This window comes from Lithobates pipiens, unplaced genomic scaffold, assembly GCF_037356315.1.
Source record: "Lithobates pipiens isolate NorthernLeopardFrog02 unplaced genomic scaffold, aLitPip1_a1.2 Scaffold_28, whole genome shotgun sequence".
Classification (NCBI taxonomy): Eukaryota; Metazoa; Chordata; class Amphibia; order Anura; family Ranidae; genus Lithobates; species Lithobates pipiens.
In genome coordinates, this window is record NW_027507789.1 from 114,473,286 (window position 1) to 114,495,621 (window position 22,336).

The window sequence follows — 22,336 nt, forward strand, 5'->3', positions numbered from 1 at the left end:
CCCACAGCCAAAACAGAAAGTAAGGGGAAATCCCTGAAAATTAAGGGAATCCCTTGGTGACCCCCTATGGTCACCAGAACTAGTGTCTCTATTGGAAGAATTCCCCTCTATTACTTTGCTGGGGACAACCCAAAATGTGGAATTTTATTTTACTTATACCTTCAATGATAATGATAAACAGGACAAATATACATAGAGTGATTCCCCGTTAGTGGGGTCACAGAAAGCAATAAAAACCTGACAGGAGTTCTAATCCCTCTCCACTCATACATAACTTAAAAAAAAAAAATGAAAATTGTATCAGATACCGTCATTTTCCTTTCCTTACGGCCTTCTTCCACTCCCTCAGGACCAATGAATAGCATAAATAAAATCTTAGTTAGGCCCGGCCCATTCTTCGTAATTAGCTAGATACCGAAACGCACAAGGGTAGGTCCGTATGCTGCGATGGATTGTTGTGTCAGGAAAGGAAAATGACAGTAAGTATTTGATACAATTTCCCATTTTCCTGACACCACCATGGAAGTGATACATAACTAGCTGGGTTCTACTTGACAAACTAATTTTTTTAATTAAATTGGGACAGAAGACTGAACAGTCATTCCTCCGGAGCCCACTGATGACAAGGCACCAAGATCTACTCTTAAGGTTGAAAAGGTATGCTGGGAAGACCATGACACTTTCCTCTACATTGATTCCATAGATGCTTTCAGCTGGGCTGCCTATGAGGCCGTAACCACTCTGGAAGAGTATGCATCCTGCCACTGAAAGCAGGCTCACCACCCATCACCCGTCTGCACAACCAAGCCCGCTAGAGTCCAGGAGGTAAACTCTCATACCTGACGAATTCCAGCTGGAACAATAAAAAGACTTATCATATGATCTGAATAGAGCAATTGGGGATAGAAACCTCTTTCAAGTTCTGGGAACAACCAATTTTTCTGATTTTTGTGATTTTCTTGAGTGAACGTCTAGAAAGGTAGGCAATGGGCAAATGATTGTTGTCGCTACCTCTGATATAAGATTATCTACAGGATGCAAATCTAATCCTTCTGTAACTAAAGCAATATGCTTTTCTGAAGCTTTAAACAGCTTTCTGTTTGAAGTTTTTGCGCCTGATACTGCTTAGTAGGGCTGCAACTAACGATTATTTTCATAATCTATTAATCAACCGATTATTTTTTCGATTAATGGGATAAAATCATTAAAAAAAAATTTAATTAAATTCCTCATTCATTACTGACAATGCAGTGAGGGGGCTGGCCCTGAATGGTAGAGGGGACCGTACTGGAGGGTGGGAGGGAGTTAGCTAGTTTGGAGATCAAGCATTAGAGGAAGTAGGTTGGGAGGGAGTTTGGAAGAGAGGCATGTGGGAGAGTAACCGGACTAGAAAGGGAGTTTGGTTGGACAAAGAACCAGACCCAAAAGGGGGGGAGTGGGCTGGGGCAAGGGAGCGGACCAAAGCGGGCTGGAGGAACCAGACCGGACTGTGGGAAGGAGTGGTGGCAAGTCCAGACCAGAGTGTGGGTGGGAGAGCTCTGTGAATTCCTCAAACTGACACCAATGATGGGGCACCATCTCCCCCCAGGAACACCAATGATGGGGCAATATTCCCCCTCCCCAGGAACACCAATGATGGGGCACTATTCCCCCCCAGGAACACCAATGATGGGGCACTATTCCTCCCCCCAGGAACACCAATGATGGGGCACTATTCCCCCCCGGAACACCAATGATGGGGCACTATTCCCCCCCAAGGAACAGCAATGATGGGGCACTCCCCCCCGAAACACCAGTGATGGGGCACTTGTCCTCCCATAAATACCAAAATGAACGCTTTGCAAAGTTCACTATATTTTAAAAGCTAGCTGCTACCTTATTGCAACTCAGCGCTCACATGACCGGTCACCGGCTGCTTCTCTCCTCTCCTCTCCTCTCTCTCTCTTCTCCCTCGAGGCAGCAAAGCAAGCAGGGCTGAGAATACCGCGCTGACGTCAGCAGAGAGAGGAGGAGAGAGGCGGACATGCCTGGTCACATGAGAGCCTCTATGAGAGGCATACAGCGGCGCTGGCTTTTTACACAGGGCATTGTAACACTCGGACAGACGTGGGACTGAAAAGCAGGGAAGATGGTGCGTGCCGTTAGCAGACCAACTAATTATCGATTAATGGTTTCAGCCCTACTGCTTAGTAAGTGGTATCTTAAACCAAACACTGCTCTGTTGGAGTAAACAGTTGAACTGATAAACACCAGCAATATCAATAGACTTTACTGTGAACGATTCTCTTTCACGGTTGACGAATCCTCATGACTGTCTTCAAAATTTGTGCACACTAAAGGACCTTCGGCCCAATTTAAACCTTGATTTTGCCAACATAGCCGACACCTGCAACCTCAAAAGAGAATATAGTAAGGCTCAGGTCTAATCTGACCTACAAAATGTCCAGAACAGCTGCCACCGGAGGCGCAGTAGGATCAATATCTAGCCATGCCAAAAAGAAAAAAAGGCAAACTTGTTCCAGATCTTGGCATAGAAGTTGTTAGTAGAGTGCCTTTTCGCACTCCACATAGTAGAGATCACTCTGGAGCAACTCTGGCGCAAGCTAGATTCTCCGGCTTCCCCTTCCAGCCGCCATGCTTGCATCTCCGGTCTGCGCATGTGTGAAGAGGAATTTTGGCTTCTGTATTCTGAAGTGAATGGCCAGAAAGAATCAAGACTCCCATGGTTGTGACTACCATGTTCATTCTTGACAACTTTAAGAGGAATTTCATTACAAGAGAAGTTGGGGGGAATGTATATACTGTAGGCTTGATTGCAGTTTCATGGAGAAAATCCGCCTCTGTCTTCTCTGCCTTGAAGTGCGGAAACCGAGTTTGACAACTTCTGTCTGTGGTAGGCCACCTGTGGACCAGCTTCATACTCTGGCAAGTTTGCATGATGGACAGTCTGTTGTTTGAGGGCGTTGTATTGCACTTTAATTATTTGACACCACAGCAGGGGTGGCGAGCCCCCCCCACACGGGTTAAGTGGGTAGCTCTGCGGTGGTGCCAATATTTTGTATGTGTTTGACTTATATTGGTATATAGCACTTTTGTAAGATTTAATATTTTCTAGGGAGGTTTTCATATATGCACGGCCCTTTGTGGGGTTTGTAAAATAACGTAAAACAGTGTGAAATTGAAATAGAGCAACCCACGTTTGATACATATGATGGACAGTCTGTCCATATATTCAAGTCCCCTAAGATGTAAACTGCTTCCGGAATTTGCTGGTGATCTTTTACATCTCTCAATAGCATATTGCCGCGAGTTCCTCCCTGGACCCGAATATATGCAATTGCTGTCCTGTCGCTCAACCGCAAGATGACTGGTCTCCCTTGATTCTGTGTAGCAAGGCCAAAGTGATAAAAAAAGGCTGTTCAAACTTCCAGCACTTTCTAGACTACTCTTCTTGGCTGAGAATCTCTGCTTGCCTTGACCAACAGTCCCTCGCAGTGCGCCTTCCAGGCTGTCTTGTTTATATGATTCGTAACAACGATCCAGTCCAACAGTTCTAACGGTTTGTGACATCCTCAAGGTCTTTCCATCACTGCAGACTGCTATACATACTGCGTGACACTGTTAATAACTGTGCCAGATCCTATTTCCTCCATTGTAGTTGAAACTGGCACAGGTGCCTATGCACCCAAGGAATCATCGGTATGTATGACAAAATTGCGCCCAGAAGGGTGAGACACTGAGAAGTCGATCAAGAAGTAGAGGTATCTGTCCTCCGAATTCTCTTCCTGACCATCACCGCCCTTCTCTGATGGAAGCAAAACAGAGAAACTAGTAGAACCCCCACGGCACTTTAACTGTTGGATTGCAAAAAGTTGGATTTTCTTCCCCTTTCTCTCTTTTTTTTCTTTGAAAGCGGATAGCTCAGTCAAATCTCTGGGGGGTATATATGAGGACCTGTTGGTGTGACAATTGTTCCAGTCCCCTGGGTAGAAGAGGAATGACGCTCCAGGTTGTGGCAAACCTGGAGACCCTGTTCTCCAATTGAAACTGACATGGCACTGAGACCTTTGCGAACATTATTTGAGATATTTATAGGCTAAAGGGTAGGCTGATTAAGTGGAGATGCGGCTAACGGATCGCTAAACTTACTTATTTTGGAAAGAAAAGGAAAAGAAAAAAGTTTGGGATGTAAGGATAGGAATCCTGAAGATCTAGTGATAGCCTCCAGCCGTCTGCTGCAAGTGGATGCTAACCCTAGACCCCTGCAAACTACAAACAGGGCTGGGTAGGAAATCTGCAATCTCTCCTGTGAATGTGACCAGGACAACTCCCCCCGAGTCTGAAGTGTATAAGTATTGTAGCAGCCCATTGTTGCGGTGGATTTGGCAGCTCCGTGGGGGAGAAAATGGTCCAGAGGAGGAACAGTGAGGAATCCACAGAAGTGACCATGAATTCCTATCCTCCAAGGACAATATGCTGTCCAGCAACACGTGAAACGCACTCACTGGCTCTTACCTCAAAGTCTGGGCATGCGCTTTGCAAAAGGGTTTTGTGGGTACCTTTGGTATACCCAAGGATTTTCATTTATGGACCTTATGAAAGGTTGTCCCTAGAGGAGCGGAACCTGAACCTAGCAGGAGAAACTTTTTTTTTTTTTACTTTCCCGCTTTTGGTATTATGGAAGATCGGACTTACCTACTGTCACTTACGATATGGCTGTCTCTGGTTTCTTACCAAAGGCTGCTTTCACACTGGGGCGGGAGCAGCGTCGGCGGTAAAGCGCCGCTATTTTTAGCGGCGCTTTACCGTCGTTTTAGCGGCGGTGTGCGGGCGCTAGCTGGGTGGTTTTAACCCCCGTTAGCGGCCGAAAAGGGGTTAAACCCGCCCGCAAATCGCCGCTGCAGCGGCGCTTTGCCGGCGGTATTGCCGCGGTGTCCCATTGATTTCAATGGGTAGGAGCGGTATAGGAGCGGTGAATACACCGCTCCTTCACCGCTGCAAAGATGCGGCTAGCAGGACTTTTTTCACCGTCCTGCCAGCGCATCGCTCCAGTGTGAAAGCCCTCCGGCTTTCACACTGGAGTTAAAGGGGCCGGTTTTTTTCAGGCGTTACACAGGCGCTATTTTTAGCGCTGTAACGCCTGAATACCGCCCCAGTGTGAAAGCAGCCAAACAGAGATCTTGTGCTATAAAGTGACTATGCCAATTTTGTTTCCAGGAAGCAATACATAGCCCCGGGTATCAACCATAGGGCCCCCCTAGCCGCGACAGAGTATAGCATTGTCTTGGCCAGGCACCTAGTTGAGACTATTGCTGCTTGTGCAGTAAAATTTGCAGACATCTTGGCCAGGGCTGGAATGATATCAGCCTGAAGGATTTGCCCACAGCCAAAATGGCACCCAATCTCCTGGCTGGCCAGTGGCATGCTCAGATGATGTTACCGAGCGTATCCCAGCCTAGAAAAACAAAGCTGGGCGGCAGCACTCGCCCTAAAGGGATGCTTATGCCATGTACACATGACCGGATTTTGACAGCAAAGGTCCAACAGAACGAATCAGTCGGACAATTCGATCGTGTGTTGGCTCCATCGGACCTTTGCTGTCCAAAAATCTGACGGACTTTAGAAATAGAACATGTTTCAAATTTTTCGTCCGGAACTCCGCCGGACCCAATTCCTTTTGAGAAATCCGTTTGTGTGTATGCTAGACCGACAGACAAAAACCTACGCTAGGGCAGCTATTGGATACTGGCGATCAACTTCCTTATTCTAGTTCGGTCGTACGTCATCACGTTCGAATCCGTCGGACTATGGTGTGATTGTGTGAGACCAAGTCCGTTCATTTGGAAAGTCTATCGGAACTCCGGCGAAAGTCCGTCCGGAAGACCGTTGGACCTAGTCCGCTGAAAAGTCCGGTCGTGTATACGCGGCATTAGACGGCAAGGAACAGAGGTCCTGCTTCTTGGGAGGGTAATGTGCCTAGAAATGAGCCACTGCAGGAGGAAAGGAAACAGAAGGTGCAGGAAGTGAGAGATATAACAGGAGACATGGGAAAAGGTAAAGAAAGGATGCATAGCTGCCCCCCCCCCCCCCCCAAATCCCACAAGCACTGCAGTCAGTAATTTTAAAGGCAGATTTTGTTCCTAAAGAGGAAACACTGCAGGTCCCCATCGAGACCCACAGAAGGGGGTCCCAAGCTACTCTGATGCATTTAGCAACCTGACTCTGGGACTTCGCACTGGGAGAGGCTTTACCCAGATGGATGCTGCCTGGAGGCAGACGTGGGGATACAGAACTGCTTACTCTTGGTGCATGGAGGTATGAGACAAAACCGCTTTTATTTATGCTATTCATTGGTCCTGAGGGAGTGGGAAAAAAATCTTTTTTTTTTTTCCAACATCTTCGCTTTGTTTCGCAAAAAAATCCCAGTGATTATTAAATACCACCAAAAGAAAGCTCTATATGTCTCAAAATAATGTAAAAAAATTCATATGGGTACAGTATTGCATGACCACGCAATTGTCATTTAAAATGCGACAGCACTGAAACCTAAAAATTGGGCCGGGCAGCAAAGGGGTGAAAGTGCCTGGTATTCAGGTGGTTAAAGACACACTAAACTGCAGCACGTGCAGTAAAATTCATTTGCTTTACTGCAGTAAAATGGACAAATGTGAATAGGCCCTAAGTGGACCTTTAGCTGTAATGAGCTATATATCAATCCAGTCAACCTCTGAGAGGGTCTCCCCAACTCTTTTATATTAGCATTTAAAAACAAGTCATCTGCAATTTCAACAAAAAAATATTGGCTTCAGGCAGAAAGCTTGGTTAGATGATATTGGAATTAATCAAGCATTTTAATTGCATTACTAGCACAGATGCTATGCCTTGTTTTAAGATGAATAGACAGCTGCTTAAAATCCAGACATTTCAGTTTTTGTGCCAGGATTGTATGTGCCCTTTTACCTTTAGCATGATATTTAAGTTAAGACAAAAGAATTTGCCCTTTAGCCCTTTGATTTAGGTTGCACATGTTCTGAAAGTTTGTGGCTCTCAGTAGGTACAGTTCCTATTGTGTGACTTGAGGAAGTATTTCTCTCCTGTAGATAAAGGAATGTTGGACAAAGTGCCCTAGGAATTTTGTAGGCTATTCATACGGTTGCTGTTAAATCTACAGTGCCAAAGTTAACTTGGAAGTAGTTCCAGGACTTGAATTCCAGGTATGGATATCCAGGTTGAACCAAGGTAACTATGCATACACCATACCTAGTCAATGCCCCAGGAAGCTGGAAATCACTGAAATAGACACTGCTGCCCCAGTGATCTCCACTTGCATACGGGTCCCATGACAAGTGGCTGCCCAGCTGCATTCTGAACAAAGGACATCAACCACTGAGCAGGGGCACCACTCAGAGAATGCTGGATGAGGTGGAGAGCATGATGTCACTCCCCCGCCTCTTCGCCTCATCCAATCAGAGAACGCTTCACATCCATTCAGAGTATGCAAAGCATATTGAATGGTGCCCATGCTGAGTGGCCAATCTCCTGGCTTCACAATGCAGCAGAGCAGCAGGACCTGAAAGCAAGTGGAGATCATTTGAGTATCGGTATCTACTTCAGTGATTTCAAGCTTCCAGGGGCATTGTCCAGGTATGGTATATACATAGGTATATTGGTCTATCTTGGACCAATGTAACTATCGAGCCTCATGCACACTGAACGTTTTGCTAATGTTCACATAGGGTGTGAAGGAGTTCACACCCTATGTGGACGAACACATCGGTGTGGTAGCCACACTACACACCCAGACATCGGCCATGCACTTATTTGGTACCTTCCCCCCCCCCCCCCCCCCATTTCCTTCCTCCTTAGAACAGTAAGGCCCACTGAAGGATTTTCTGAATGAAACCCAGCACCTACTATATGCCTTTTTGCTTTGAGAAGTTCCATTTGTGCTCTAAAAGCAACTTGCACCCATGCCACGGTCCTCCTTAGACTTGCTGGGAATTTGAGCTAAATTCACAAATTGCGGACATTCCGAAGGCAGCCTCACACTTCTCGAGGCTCCCACTACTGCAGAGGCAAGCAGGAAGTCAAGCCGAATCTGCGGACCATGGACATTCTGATGGTAGCCTTATGTTCCTTGAGGGTCCCACAGTAATAGGAGAAGCTCTCACGCCACATGTGCACAGCGCGGCTCATCGCAGCCACACTGAGGATCTTTCCGGCTTGCAGTGTCACCTTATCTACCATTCTGGTGTATAATTGCACTATTTGTGGATATTGAATAATCCCATCTTCTGACACAGCTGACCTCTCCTGGACCAACTTACTGTGAGTAATTCACATTTCCCTAAGCTTGGAGAACTCTTCATATAATGAGTTATTGATTTATAGCTCATGGAACAGATGGATGAAACCTTATTATTTTCTGAACATTGACCTGCTGGTCCATATACTATATATTAACACCATATACTGCTTCTATATCAACCTGGGATTCGTCTTCCATTCTATCCATACTCTAGGGGGGCTTCACTTACAGAGGACTGTTCATAACACTAACCTACACGACTGCTTGGTAGATCTCGGAAAATGAGCTAATGGAGGTCCGCAGTGTGTTTGTCTAGCTAATACCTGCTCAACATCACCGCATGGTACCTGACCTTGCTCCCCTCGTTGATCCCATGTATGCATGTCTTGCTTTGATTGTTAAAGTTGTTATAATTCATGGTACCATTTACCATTGTACTACCTTCACTTGCCTGGTTTATCACAGGATTTCAGTTAACAAAGTCTGCAGGGTGTTTTCGTAAGCCAATCACTGGCTGATACCACTGAAGGACACCTTGTACCACTCTCTCCTTTGATCCCACCAATTTATGCCTCTTCTAGGTGTCTCAAACCGTTATGGCACCATATGCATAATTTGTGTGACCTTTTGTTTGGGCATGCACACCTGTGGCTACTCTGTTCTTAAAGTTTTTCATTTTATAGTATCTGTCCATTATTTTTGTATATATTTTTTTATTTCATGTTTAATCATTAAAGAAATGTAATTACTAGGTGAAGACCGCTGTCTGCACTATCCTTTGTTCCAATTTGAACTTTATGGGTCTTCCCTTGTGTTTTTCTCCTAGACTCCTTTCCTCCTGGCAGCAGAGTTTTGGCAGAAAAACCTCTTGACTCTTGTAAATTCATGTAATGGGTTTATTCTGGCCATTGACATGAACGAACGCTCAAGTGCTAAATATGCCTAGCCCTTAGGTGCGTTTAGACATGTTTACACGCGCTTAGGCACGTCAGTTTATTTCTGCCAAATCTCTGCTGCTTTTGAACGCAAGTGCACCCAGGACAATAATTTGGCAAAAACAGTCAGTTCGGAAGCTACTTTCAGCCCGTGTGTACAGCCCCCCCCCATCAAACAGAAACCTGTCCCATGACCAGCTTCTGCCGAACAAATATGCTGGAAAACCATCAGCCGATTGGCATTCTCCAGTCTCCCTGTCAGAACACAATAGCACAGCGGGTAGATCGCTGTACTGACATTGCATAGTTAGTACAGTGACCTCCTCAATTTCTTTTTTGTTCAACCCGCTAGGTTGAATGAAAAAAACTTCCTGTGTGTAAAAGGCTTAAGGAGTTATATTTAAAATAATTAGCCCTGCCTGTACTCCAATGGCAGATCTTCATTATCAGTTGTAAATTAGATGCGTCTGTCCTGGCAAAGAGTTAAAGATCTCAAGGCTTTGGTGGTACATTGTATTGTAATACACTTTAAAAAAAAAAAACTGACCCTAATTTCATATTGCAAGCTATTCTGAACAATGCAAATTGCCTATAGAATTCTATGAATAAACCTGCTCTCTTTTTTAAATTACTTTTGGGAATACAGCTTAACCACTTCAGCCTGTAAAATTTTACATGTTCATAGCCGGGCCATTTTTTGTGATACGGCACTGCGCTGCTTTAACTGGTAATTGCGTGGTTCTGCAACGCTGTACCCAAATACAATTGATATCCTTTTTTCCCACAAATAGAGCTTTCTTTTGTTGGTATTTGATCACCTCTGCGGTTTTTATTTTTTGTTGTATAAACAAAAAAAAGACTGACAATTTTGAAAAGAAACCATATTTTTTACTTTGTGCTATAAAACACACCCAATAAAAAAAAAAATCAAATGTATTCATCAATTTAGGCCAATATATATTCTGCTACATATTATTGGTAAAAAAATCCCAATAACCCATACTGGTTTGTGCAAACAGTGATCAGTGCTAAAACAATGCACTGTCACTGTACAAATGACACTGACAGGGAAGGGGTTAACATCAGGGGCAATCAAAGGGTTAAATGTGTCCCTAGGAGGTGCTTTCTAACTGTGGGGATCTGCTTTGACTAAAGGTAAACAGAGATCCGTGTTTCTGCTTAGCAGAAACACAAGATCTCCATTTTCCCCTCTGGCAGAATGGTGGTCTGCCTTGTTTACATAAGCAGACCACCATTCTGCCTTTCCTCAGAACAATTGGCGGTTCCCGGTGCACACGATGTCTAATCACAGCGGGAGCGGGTCACTGACGGCACAAAATCATGTACAGGTACAGGAGGGCCGGCTGCCCTGCCGCAGTATATCTGCATGGGGCGGTACTTAAGTGGTTAAATGGGAACACATAAAAAAACATAGTGGTGGTTTCTTAAATGTGACTGCAAAAGTGGAATTACTCTTTAAACCTAATGGGGGTGAGCAAATCTGCCTGGATACAGTTCATGAACACTTGCTCGATGTTTGAAGTGTACAAACATTGTGGCAAATCCCGTTGACATTTATAGGGGAGATAAAGCTTGTGATTCAAAGCTGGCCATTTGTAGGGCTAATAAGTAAGCTATTGTCAAACAAAAAACATGGGAAGCTGGACATTGCCATCGGTGCCTGATTACCTAATAGGCAGAATAGGCTCTGGCCTATGGGCCCAACGCCCTTTAAGGGCCTCGCAACAACAGATCAAAATAACATTGCTTTTATCTTGAAAGAAAATTACTGTCACGTACCTGATGGTGAGCCTGGAATGCAGGGAGCGGCCCCTCGTATCCCCTGGCTATCGAACCCCTGAAGGTGGAGACAGGTATTCGACAGTCCAGAGGGCACAAGTGCCTGGTAGATGGTATTGATCCGGAAGGTCAGCTGGGCACAGATAACAGACTGGTGTAGCGGATGATGCTTGACTGTCCCTGGCAGGCACAAGTGCGGGAACGGGCTGGTGAACAGATGTCCTGTACTGCAGGAGCTCAGGTAGGTAGCAGGAACAGCGGAGTCAGATACAGGCCGGGTCAGCAGGAGAGAATCAGCACGGTACAAAGGGATGAGGCAGGAATCGTAGTCAAACAGGCAGAGGTCGTAGGCAGGCAGCAATCAGTCAGAATCAAGGAAACAAGCCGGAGGTCAGGAATCAGATAGCAGGTTCAGATGCAAACGATACGGATCACGGACACGCTGTAGACTGGACAGCACAGATGGAAGGGATCCAGTGACTAAAGAAGGCTTCAGGGCGCCAAGCGAACGTACGACGGGTCAGCGCGCCCTCGCACGTAGACGTGCACCCGTTCGTGACCTACGTGTGCGCGTGCGCGCGTTCGTGTCGACGCGAGGGCGTTCGTTAGCTCTGACGCGCGTTGACGGGGAACGACGGACTCTCCACGACAGGCTGCGGCGGGTAAGGTTTCTAGGTCTAATCGAGACGTTAGGGCGATCGTGACATTGCCCCCCCCCAAGGGGCAGCCCCCGGATGCCCAACCGAGCCCACTTGTTCGGGTGAGAGTTCTTGAAAGCGCGGATAAGTCTCTTGGCGTGAATATTAGCCTCTGGTTCCCAGGAATTTTCCTCGGGTCCGTAGCCCTTCCATTTAACTAAGAATTGGACCTGGTTTCCTCTTCTCCTACAGTCCATGATGGCCTCAACTTCGAACTCGATCTCTCCATCGACCAACACCGGTTCCGGAGGGCAGGAAGACCTGTCAGAGAAAGGATCTTCGACTGCAGGCTTAAGGAGCGATACATGGAACACCGGGTGTATTCGGAAAGACTCAGGGAGTTCCAACTCAAATGCCACATCATTTAGCTTCCTTTTGATCGGGAAAGGACCCAGGAATCTTGGACCCAATTTCTTGGAGGGACAGGTTAACTTGAGATTTAAGGTGGACAGCCAGACCCTATCCCCGGTCTTGAGATCCAGCTCCCCTCTTCTTCTTCTGTCAAAGACTTCCTTATTATGTTCCTGCGACTTAGTCAAGGTTTCCTGTAAGAGTTTATTATTCTCTTCAAAGAAAGTAAGTCTCTTCTGAAGCGCTGGCACCGGACATTCAGGAAGATCGCCAGACAAGAACAACGGGTGGTACCCGAGATTTGCATAAAAAGGGGACTGTTTGGTGGCTGAATGGACGGAATTATTGTAGGCGAACTCGGCCATAGGTAGCAGGGAGACCCAGTCATCTTGTGAGAAGGACGAGAAGCAACGCAGGTACTGCTCTAAGGTCTGGTTCGTCCTCTCGGTCTGACCGTTGGTCTGCGGGTGATAGGCCGAGGACATGCAGAGCTCGATCTTCAGAGTTGCGCAGAGTGCCCTCCAAAATCGAGATGTGAACTGCACCCCCCTGTCAGACGTGATATTGGTGGGGATGCCATGAAGCCTTATAATTTCCTTAATGAAGACGTTAGCTGTCTCCGCGGCAGAGGGAGTGCCCTTCATGGGCAGGAAATGAGCCATCTTCGTGAACCTGTCGACTACGACGAAGATCGCTGTATGGTTCTCCGAAGGGGGAAGTTCGACGATAAAATCCATGGAGATCATTCTCCATGGTCTATCAGGGACAGGTAGGGGTTTTAGTAAGCCCCAGGCTCTGGACTTGTTGTCCTTACTCCGAATGCAGGTCGTGCAGGTCTGTACGTAGCTCTTGCAGTCGTTCTTCATCTTCGGCCACCAGAAGTTACGCCTGAGTAATTCTAATGTCTTGAACGTTCCAAAGTGGCCAGCCATGGGATGGTCATGACAGGAAGCCAGAACTAAGGTCCGAGCTGTCTGGGGGACGAAGATCCTGTTCCCATGCCACATAAGATCATCGCTGGAGGACAGCGGGATACCGGGTGGAGGTGAGGCGCCTCTGGAAGCCTGTTTAACTTGGGAGATCACATCTCCTTGGAGTAAGAGGAAGTTTCCAGCAGGAAGGATGGTGTCACTGAGAGGTGGATCTTCCGGCTGGCTAAACATGCGAGATAAAGCATCTGGCTTCGTGTTTTTGGATCCGGGGCGGAAGGTTATGTGGAATACGAACCGTGAGAAAAAGAGTGCCCACCTGGCCTGACGGGGCTTCAACCTCTTAGCTGTCTTCAGATATTCGAGATTTTTATGATCTGTATAGATCAGGATTGGGTGGATAGCCCCTTCTAACAGATAGCGCCACTCCTCCAGTGCCGACTTAATTGCCAGTAGCTCACGGTCGCCCACATCATAGTTTCTCTCGGCTTCGGATAGTTTGCGGGAGAAGAACGCAACAGGGTGGAGCACGGACTTAGGTCCCTGCCTCTGGGACAACACAGCTCCGACTGCCACCTCCGAAGCGTCAACCTCAAGGGTGTACGGCAGGGTAGGATCAGGGTGTTTCAGAATTGAAGCTGAAACGAATAGCTTTTTCAGGGCTTCGAAGGCCTCTTGTGCCTCAGGTGTCCAGCGGAACTTGGTGCCCAGCTTGGTTAGCCCGGTAATGGGGGCGATGATGGAGGAAAATCCCTTTATAAATTTGCGATAGAAATTCGCAAAGCCCACAAACCGCTGAACTCCTTTTCTATCGGATGGGGCAGGCCAGTCCTGGATTGCGGTTATCTTCTGGGGATCCATCTCGACCCCTCGAATCGAGATAATCAGACCCAGGAACTGGATACTTTCCTTCTCAAAAACGCACTTTTCTGGCTTGGCATACAGGCCGTGAGAGCGGAGGCGAGTCAGGACCTTCTTGACATGTTCTCTGTGGGTGGCTAAAGTGGAGGAAAAGATTAGTATATCATCCAAATAAATAATAACAAACAAATCTAAATAGTCTCGGAAGATGTCGTTCACAAAATGCTGGAACGTAGCCGGGGCGTTACATAGCCCGAAAGGCATCACTAAATATTCATAGTGCCCGAAGCGGGTACGAAAGGCTGTTTTCCACTCATCGCCTTTTCTGATACGGACGAGGTTGTAAGCCCCCCGCAGATCCAGCTTGGTAAAGAGTCTAGCGGAACCCAGTCTCTGGAAAAGCTCAGGTACTAATGGCAGAGGGTAGCGATTTTTAACTGTGATTTTATTTAGTGCCCGATAGTCCACACACGGACGTAAGGATTGATCCTTCTTCTCGACAAAGAAGATCCCAGCGCCAGCTGGGGAGGTGGAAGGTCGGATGAACCCTTTTCTGAGATTATCGTCCAGGTAGGTCTTTAAAGTACTTAATTCGGATTCGGACAGTGGGAAGATCCTTCCGAACGGAATTTCTGCCCCCGGGAGCAGTTCAATAGGGCAATCATAAGGCCTATGAGGAGGGAGAGTCTCTGCGCCCTTCTTGCTGAAAACATCGAGAAACGCATGGTATTGCTTGGGTACAGCCTGTCGGGTTTCTTCATCCGCATCCAGACAGAGAAGGACTGACGAGTCACCATCGGGAGTCGGACAACAATGCTGGTGGCAGTAGTCAGAGGGAAACTTGATTACTCCGGTGGCCCAGTTGATGTGCGGATTGTGTGCCCTCAGCCAAGGCATGCCTAGGATGATAGGGAACAGGGGAGACTGGATGACATCCAAGCAGAGGAGTTCTTGGTGGGACCCGGCGATGATGGCGGGTAGAGGACTGGTCTCCTGAATTACTGGCCCAGATTCCAGAGTAGACCCGTCAGCCAAGTATACCGAAAGCCCCTTTTCTCGTGGTCTAAGAGGGATCCTGTTCGTTCGGGCGAAAGATGAGTCAATAAAGCCACTGCATGCCCCGGAATCAATTACCGCGTGGGTTGATATAGTCCTTCCTGGGAGCTGCAAGAGAACAGGAACAGCTAGATGGGAGATGTTATCTGGCAGCACAGGAGACGAGACAGGTGGAACACGGAGGCACTTACGCGTCTTCGCCGGGCAGGAACGAACAAAGTGCCCTGGTTCCCCGCAATATAGGCATAGATTATTGACCCGACGACGCTGGCGTTCTTCCGGGGTCAGGGACGGGCGTAGTAGCCCCAGCTGCATAGGCTCCGGAGCGTCCGATGTGGATGCAACTGGAACAGGCGGAGGTGGGTGACTAGGCACCCGTGGTAACATCCAAACCGGACGGGAAGTCGTGGTGGACCGTTCTTGGCGGCGCTCCCTCAAACGCCTATCAATCTGGATAACAATGTCAATCAGGGCCTCCAAGGTCTCAGGAACACCCACTCGTGCCAGCTCGTCTTTCAGGCCCTCGGAAAGCCCCATGCGGAACTGGTACCGCAGGGCCGCATTGTTCCAGTCCGTGTCTGCACTCCAACGTCGGAATTCGGAGACGTAGTCTTCTACGGGTCTGCGTCCTTGTTGTAGGGCATGTAGGGCTGCTTCGGCAGTGGCGGCTAGCTGGGGATCCTCATAAAGCCTGGACATGGCCCGGAAGAAGGTGTCCATGGAATCTAGGGACGGATCCTTCTGTTCCAACAGTCGGTGAGCCCAGGACTGGGGTTCATTGGCTAACAGGGAGATGACGAATCCCACCTTCGTTGCCTCCAGGGAGAAAGTTCTGGGCTGTAGGGCAAAGTAGAGTTCGCAGGCATTGCGGAATGCCCTGAACTTGCTCCGGTCCCCTGTGAACCGTTCCGGGGTTGGGACCCTGGGTTCCGGTGGCAACATCACGACCGCCGGCGGGGCATGGGCCCCAGGAGCCGCTGGTGCAGAGGCGGATAGCGTCTGGATTTGTTCTTCCAGTCGGTTGTAGCCCTCTTGTAGGTTCTTAACTGCCTGTGTAAGGCCGGCCAGATGGTGGCAGAGTTCGTCCATGGGGGAGGCTCCCTGCGCAGGCTCGGACATGGCTGTCCAGTACTGTCACGTACCTGATGGTGAGCCTGGAATGCAGGGAGCGGCCCCTCGTATCCCCTGGCTATCGAACCCCTGAAGGTGGAGACAGGTATTCGACAGTCCAGAGGGCACAAGTGCCTGGTAGATGGTATTGATCCGGAAGGTCAGCTGGGCACAGATAACAGACTGGTGTAGCGGATGATGCTTGACTGTCCCTGGCAGGCACAAGTGCGGGAACGGGCTGGTGAACAGATGTCCTGTACTGCAGGAGCTCAGGTAGGTAGCAGGAACAGCGGAGTCAGATACAGGCCGGGTCAGCAGGAGAGAATCAGCACGGTACAAAGGGATGAGGCAGGAATCGTAGTCAAACAGGCAGAGGTCGTAGGCAGGCAGCAATCAGTCAGAATCAAGGAAACAAGCCGGAGGTCAGGAATCAGATAGCAGGTTCAGATGCAAACGATACGGATCACGGACACGCTGTAGACTGGACAGCACAGATGGAAGGGATCCAGTGACTAAAGAAGGCTTCAGGGCGCCAAGCGAACGTACGACGGGTCAGCGCGCCCTCGCACGTAGACGTGCACCCGTTCGTGACCTACGTGTGCGCGTGCGCGCGTTCGTGTCGACGCGAGGGCGTTCGTTAGCTCTGACGCGCGTTGACGGGGAACGACGGACTCTCCACGACAGGCTGCGGCGGGTAAGGTTTCTAGGTCTAATCGAGACGTTAGGGCGATCGTGACAATTACAGTGAAGCTTTCTTAGCCACTTCAATACCAGGCACTTACACCCCCTTCCTGCCCAGGCCAATTTTCAGCTTTCAGCACTTTTTTTTACTAGTAATGGTGGCGATCAGCAACTTATTACAGGGCTGCAATATAGCGGTGGTCAAATTGGACAGTAACTGACACTTTTGACACTTTTTTGGGGACCAGTGACACTAATACAGTGATCAATGCTAAAAATAATATGCACTGTCACTGTACTAATGACACTGGCTGGGAAGGGGTTAAAGTGGTTGTACACCCTGTACAACAACCACTTTCACCTACAGGTAATCCTAGATTAAGGCTTAACTGTAGGTGCTGGAAATATCTCCTAAACCTACACAGTTTAGGAGATATTTACAATTCCCCGTACAATGAGTTTGTCTGTGCATGCTCCAATGTATTAGTCGCATGAGCACTTTAGAAAGGGCCCGCTGTGCCGTTTCTAGCTAGGGTCATGCCATGACTGGCGGCTCCCATGACGTCAATGCCGTGCACGTTACTCTGGCCAGTCACAGAGTCGGAATTTGCCCCCCCCCCCCGCCCCCCGGAGGGAAGAGGGGCAAATTTGGACGCTTCCAGCCAGTGGGGACATCGGCACATCGCAGGCTTCGGTTTCAGGTAAGTGACACATAATGGGATGCTATACTATGCTATGCGATAACATTTCTCGCCTGACAATGTTTAGACAGTTCTTTAACAGTAAACAGGTTATCACATCACTTTGCCCCAGACTCTAGCTTACGGTTAGCACAAGACTCTCTCTCTATAGAAACATATTTCCTACTTTTAACTACAGAAGCAATAATATATTTAAAGGAATATTCTAGCCTTAGGTTTCAATAATAGCACAAAGCAGTATAAATATTAAGGGGGCTTTTACAAGATTCTTTCATACGTGATCCTGTGCAGCACAGCCGCCCTGTAGCAGAAAAAACTGCTATACTGGTTAAATTCTTTACAAAAGATAGAAAAAAATAAATCAACCCAAAGAAACAAAGATTTTACATTAAGGACTCTATAGAAAAAATACTGTATTAATGTGATGAGCCCAATAACAACGTTACTTATGCAACTGAAATGCCTCGATCGGATTTTCCGACAACAAATGTTGGATGTGAGCTTGTTGGCTGAAAGTCCAACCGTGTGTATGCTCCATCGAACATTTGCTGTTGGACTTCCAACAAATGTTTGATAGCAGGTTCTCAAATTTTCTGCCAAGAAAACGTTGTTATAATTTCCGATCGTGTGTACACAAGTCCGACGCACAAAAGTTCACGCATGCTCGGAATCAAGCAGAAGGAGCCGCACTAGCTATTGAACTTCCTTTTTCTTGGCTCGTCGTACGGCTTGTACGTCACCACATTCCCACATTCCTAATTGTTGGCCAACATTTGTGTGACCATGTGTATGCAAGACAAGTTGGAGCCGACATCCTTTGAACAAAAAGGCACAGTTTTGCTGTCGGAAAATCCGATCATGTTTACAGGGCATTAGGCTACATTCACAACGGCAATTTAGGCTGGTGCAAAATGCAGCAGCAGGAATCTTCATATTTAGGCTACATACACTGGTTGCAGCCGCCAGCCCCGTTCACTATAAAGACAGGTCACTGGCAGCTACAGCTTTTCAGGGCTCTTTGCCTAGTCAGAGAGAAGCCACTGTGTGTGTCCAGCAGAAATCATTCCAGGTAATAGCTGGCTCTGTGGACGACTACGAACAGCTGCAACAACCAATAACCTATCATTCTAATGAATGAGGCCTGCGGCCATACATAGTGCATGTAGCTTAAATATGAACAATGATAACCCTTTGAAAAAGTCACGAGGGTGTGACGCAACGCGTCAGGGAAGGAGCTGTGGTGTTGCACTCATCACTTCCGGTCGTGGCCGAGACCGGAAGTTCGGATCGTACGACGTTACTCGCTGTTTTTTGCCTAGATGTAAGTGACCATTTACCTTATTAAATAGCTTTTTCTAAATACTACACATGAGAGCCCCCCTGTCCTTTTATTCCATACTCTATGTACCGCACACTGTATTGGGAGATATATGAAGAACTTGGGAAAGGAATGTACAGGTGTATATTATCTGCTGGACGGATGAGGATGGACTAGCTTTTGCTTTCATACAGAGTCTGCTTATTAAGCATTTGAGGTGAGAGGCTGGGGGAAACTGGTGGTGCACCTGTTTGGCACTGAAGTTTGTCGCTGGATTATCACTTGTTTGGAAGTCACTTTTCTATGCATGGACTTTGATATATGTTCACGAAGCAATCACATGGACTTGAATTAAGGGACACAATTTATTGTTTATTGCATTGTTTGCACATTCCATCTTAGCCACTTTTTTTGTTATTTCCTGATTCTGCTATATACATATTTTTGCATGATTGTTTATTTATGCACATTTATCAGACACTATAGTGTATTGCCCTATATTGCACATCTGATCACTTTGTGAGGTGGATACACTTTTTTCACCTTATTCATTTGTTTAGAGATTTTTTTGAATTTTTAGTTTAGTTTGCTGGCAGCGCCGCATTTTTATTTATCATTTAAATATGAACAAGATTTGCTTTTTTTAGCATGTCCAGGGGCCATTTTCATTGGTTGGTTTAATTGTGCCTGTAAAAGACTTTTTCTGAGGTTGATCTGGGTCAGAGAGCATATAAAATTGTAAATTGGAACTCGCATACATAGTTAGATAGTTAGTCAGGTTGAAATAAGACACAAGTCCATCCAGTTCAACTTTAAATACAATAAATAAATAAATAAAATAAAAAATATTGCACAATCCAATATACCCAATTTTAGATAGACAGTTGATCCAAAGGAAGGCAAAAAAAACCCCAGCAGAGCATGATCCAATTTGCTACAGCAGGGGAACAAAATTCCTTCCTGATCCCCCGAGAGACAAACAGATTTTCCCCGGATCAACTTTACCTATAAATATTAGTACCCAGTTATATTATGTACATTCAGGAAAGTATCCAGGCCCTTCTTAAAGCAATCCACTGAGCTGGCAGAACCACCTCTGCAGGGAGTCTATTCCACATTTTCACAGCTCTTACTGTGAAGAAACCTTTCCGTATTTGAAGATGAAATCTCTTTTCCTCTAGACGTAAAGAGTGCTCCCTTGTCCTCTGGGTTGACCTTAAAGAGAATAACTCAACACCAAGTTCCCTATATGGACCACTTAAGTATTTGAACATGTTGATCATATCCCCCCTTATTCTCCTCTTCTCAAGAGTGAATAAATTCAGTTCCTCTAATCTCTCATCATAGCTGAGTTCCTTCATGCCTCTTATCAGTTTGGTTGCCCTTCTCTGCACTTTCTCCAGTTCACCGATATCCTTTTTGAGAACTGGTGCCCAAAACTGAACGTCATATTCCAGATGAGGTCTTACTAATGATTTGTACAGGGGAAAATGATATCTCTATCTCTGGAGTCCATACCTCTCTTAATACAGGAAAGGACTTTGCTCGCTTTGGAAACCGCAGCTTGGCATTGCATGCTATTATTAAGCTTATGATCTACCAAAACCCCCAGATCCTTCTCCACTATGGATTCCCCCAGTTGTACTCCCCCTTGCATGTATGATGCATGCATATTCTTAGCCCCCAAGTGCATAACTTTACATTTCTCAACATTAAACCTCATCTGCCACATAGTCGCCCAATTAGACAGAGCATTGAGGTCGGCTTGTAAATTGGAGACATCCTGTAAGGAGGTTATTCCACTGCATAGCTTAGTGTCATCTGCAAAGATGGAAATGTTACTTTTGATCCCAGACCCAATATCATTGATAAAGATATTAAAAAGTAAGGGTCCCAGCACTGAACCTTGGGGTACACCACTGATAACCTTAGACCATTCAGAGTAAGAATCATTAACCACTACTCTCTGAAATCTGTCTTTTAGCCAGTTTTCTATCCATTTACAAACTGATATTTCCAAACCTGTAGACTTTACCTTACACATGAGCCGTGTGTGCGGAACTGTATCGAACGCTTTCGCAAAATCCAAGTATACCACCTCCACCGCCACCCCTCTGTCCAAGGTTTTACTTACCATCTCATAAAAAGAAATCAGGTTTGTCTGACAACTTCTGTCTTTCATGAATCCATGCTGTCTGTTGCTTAAATGTTTTTTTCCAGCAAGAACTCGTCTATGTGGTCTTTTATTAACCCCCTCCAGTATCTTCCCGACTATAGAAGTTAACCACTTCCCGACCAGCGCACGACGATGTACGTCGACAGAATGGCACGGGCAGGTATATTGGCGTACAGTTACGTCCAATATTCAATGCCACCCTGCAATCGGGAGCGCGCCGCCGGCGGCGCGCTGCCGCGCTGGTCGGGACCCGCGCGAGTCCGGTCGCGTGACCCGCGGACTCGATCGCCGCGGGCATCCCCGCGATCGTCTCACGGAGCGGCCGAATGGAGGAAATGCCGTGTAAACAGCATTTCTCCATTCTGCCTAGCAACTAGTGACGCTGATCTCTGCTCCATGTGATTGGAGCAGAGATTAGTGTTCACTAAATGAAAGCCCAACCCCCCCCCCCCCATAGTTAGTAACACACCCCTAGGAACACTTAACCCCTACACTGCCACCCACTGGTTAACCCCTTCACTGCCAGTGTCATTTACACAGGAATCACTGCATTTATATAGCAGGGATTACTGTATAAATGACAATGGTCCCAAAAATGTGTCAAAAATGTCCGATGGGTCCCCCACAATGTCGCAGTCACAATAAAAATCGCTGATCGCCGCCATTACTAGTAAAAAAAAAAAAAAAATAATTATTAATAAAAATGCTATAAAACTATCCCTATTTTGTAAACGCTATAACTTTTGCGCAAACCAATCAATAATCGCTTATTGCGATTTTTTTTTACCACAAATATGTAGAAGAATACGTATCGGCCTAAACGGAGGGAAAAAATTTTTTTTTATATATTTTTGGGGGATATTTATTATAACAAAAAGTAAAAAATAATGCGTTTTTTTCAAAATTGTCGCTCTATTTTTGTTTATAGCGCAAAAAATAAAAACCGCAGGGGTGATCAAATACCACCAAAAGAAAGCTCTATTTGTGGGGAAAAAAAGGACGTCAATTTTGTTTGGGAGCCATGTCGCACGACCGCGCAATTGTCAGTTAAAGCGACGCAGTGCCGAATCGCAAAAAGTGGTCTGGTCTTTGACCAGCAAAATAGTCCGGTCTGCAAGTGGTTAAACTAACAGGTCTATAGTTACTTGGTAAAGACTTTGATCCCCTTTTAAATATAGGCACCACGTTTGCCCTACGCCAATCCAGTGGTACTATTCCCGTCATTAATGAGTCCCTAAAAATTAGAAACATGATATGCTGTATCCTCCTGCTCACAATCTCTGAAGCAATTTGGGACATAAGAAGTTAACTTTGTAGGAACCATGTACCACTGTCAGGACACTTAATAATTCACTTCAATAATCAAAGTATTTACATATAATTTAAACATACAGGTAGGCAGCTTATACCAG

General features: G+C 46.6%; 1 protein-coding gene across 2 annotated transcripts in view; it reads left to right on the plus strand.

Moving 5' to 3' along the window:
* The window catches only part of ZNF385C (zinc finger protein 385C), a 619,764-nt gene that overhangs the window by 535,656 nt on the left and 61,772 nt on the right, over nucleotides 1-22,336 (plus strand). The window lies entirely within an intron of this gene.